At 44.2% G+C, this 2,463-nt stretch overlaps 1 protein-coding gene across 3 annotated transcripts in view; it reads right to left on the bottom strand.

Moving 5' to 3' along the window:
- Nucleotides 1-2,463, bottom strand: part of LOC123960747 (transcription termination factor 1-like) — a 16,372-nt gene that overhangs the window by 5,432 nt on the left and 8,477 nt on the right. The gene's annotated exons all lie outside the window — the stretch shown is intronic.

Genomic DNA, 2,463 nt, shown 5'->3' with positions numbered 1-2,463 from the left:
AATTCAATTCAATTTTATTTATATAGCGCCAAATCACAACAACAGTTATCCCACAGCGCTTTTCATAAAAGAGCAGGTCTAGACCGTACTCTGTGATGTTATTTACAGAAGCCCAACAGTTCCCACTGAGAGCAGCACTAGGCGACAGAGGCAAGGAAAAACTTCCTTTTAAGAGGCGGAAACCTCGAGCAGAACCATGGCTCAGGGTGGGCGGCCATCTGCCTCGACCGGTTGGGGGTGAAGGGGAGAGAGAGAGAGAGAGAGAGAGAGAGAGAGAGAGAGAGAGAGAGAGAGAGAGAGAGAGAGAGAGAGAGAGAGAGAGAGAGAGAGAGACTTTTTAAACCCACTTTAATAAAACATCACTGATTCACAAACATAGCAACACTCAATAAGTCAGAGAATCAAAACCGGTTGACATTTAGAAAAAAGAAAAACCTTCCACACGAATAAAAACATCAAATTAGCTGAAAACACGACTAAAACTGACTTCTTCATCCACCACAGAACAGATGACATCATCATAACACCACTGACGTACAAACACATCCAAGCTGTTCATCAGCTGATGGAACTTAAAATCCACTAACACTCTGGCTTTGACCAGAGAGGTGAACACAGGGACTACGTCTCCACACAGCCGTCCTTCTACCTGCTTCTTCCTACTCATGTATATGGACAGTTTGGCTTCTCCTACAATAAAATTTAACAGTTGCCACTTTGTTGCATTGGTCTTCCTGTAACCTGCTCCAAAAACAAAAGCAGTGTTAGACCACACTTCATTAAAAGAAGAAAACAAGCACCCCAACACATTGAACAGTTCCCCCAGTCTGCTGCACTCTAAAAAACAATGAACAACAGTTTCCAGCAGCCCACAGAAAGGACAGCTGTCAGAGACAGAGGGATTAATCACAGAGATAAAAGAATTCACTGCAACAGCCCTATGTAATATTCTCCACTGTAAGTCACCTGTGCGCTTCTTTAAAGGAAGTTTGTAAAAGACTCTCCAGGTGGGCTTCACAGCGTTACTAACCCCCAGTTTCTCCCTCCACACTGTGTCACTTCTACCATTTAACTTGTTTTTACACAACACCTGTCAATCATTTTACCCGTCACCGTGTGCAGATCTGGGACCTTCTGATGCCTGACATCCAACAATAGACTAGAACAGTCAAGATTGGGTACCAGTCCCAACTCTGGAAAAGGGTCCTCTTCGTCCGGAGCTTCCTCACCTTTCCAGTACATCCTCAACAGCTTGTTATCCGCTGCTGTTAGTTTGTTAGTCCAACCATTCAGAATGTTCCTCACGTGACGCACAGATTTTAGTCCAATTAGTGCAGCCACAGCCTCAGTGTTCATAAAACCAGGTCCAGCTACATCCACTATCCGTCTGAGAGTTGTAGCTCCAGCAGAACGGAGTGTGTGATGGAGGCCTAGTGTACCACTGTCCTGTATGTCCATTGTGGATCCACCGATCAGAGGCTCGTTCAGTAACCAGTACAGGGAGACTGACGGCTCCAACCGTCTCTTCTTAAAAAGGTGCCAGGCCTTAAAAACTCCCTTATAAAAATCAGGCAATACAGACAAATTTAAATAACCAACATCCATTAAAAACAAAGCAGTGTCAAGTCCTAATCTGTCTGCTCTCCTTAAAATGCTGCTTGCAAACTCTTTCCACACTGGGTATTTAAAACCAGTCAGATATCTCTGTGCAAATTGAAATGGAAAAGTTGCCACTCTGCTTGCTAGGTGTACCAGGCCTTGCCCCCCTTCTTCTTTTGGTAAAAAAAGCACCCTCTGAGGTACCCAGTGTAACCTGTCCCAAAAAAAGTCCACTAAAACTGCTTGTAGTTTTGAGAGTAAGCCAGCAGGTGGCTCCATACAAGCTAAACGATGCCACAGTGCTGAAGCTACAAGGTTGTTGATCACTATAGTTCTTCCTCTAAAGCAGCCATTTCCACTTTTTCAACCTTCCTTTCATCGTCTCTATCATGCCCTCCCAGTTTCTTTTAACCATTTCTTCTTTGCCAAGATAAATACCTAGATACTTTATACCATCATTTCTCCATCCCAACCCCCCCGGCAGGACCGGAAGACCACCAAACCAGTTTCCAACTGCTAGAGCTTCACTTTTTGTCCAATTCACTTTTGCAGCAGAGATAAGACCAAACTCAGACACAATATTTCCAACAATATTAATTTCAGCTTGATTTCTGACCAGGAGCATGACATCATCAGCATAAGCAGATAAAACGTGTGGTGTGTTAAAACCTGGTAAAACCAAACCATGAATACAGGACCGGATTCTGTGTAGCAAGGGCTCAATGGACAATGTATACAGCATCCCAGACAGAGGACAGCCCTGTCTGACAGCCCTGCCTACTGTGAAGGGAGCACTCAGACCCCCGTTAACCTTCAGCACACTCTGAATGTCTCTGTACAAAACTTTTATCATAGCAATGAGAC

Source organism: Micropterus dolomieu, linkage group LG21 (genome assembly GCF_021292245.1).
Source record: "Micropterus dolomieu isolate WLL.071019.BEF.003 ecotype Adirondacks linkage group LG21, ASM2129224v1, whole genome shotgun sequence".
NCBI lineage: Eukaryota > Metazoa > Chordata > Actinopteri > Centrarchiformes > Centrarchidae > Micropterus > Micropterus dolomieu.
Note: the sequence above shows the minus strand (reverse complement) of the source record. Positions and strands in the feature narration are given on the sequence as shown.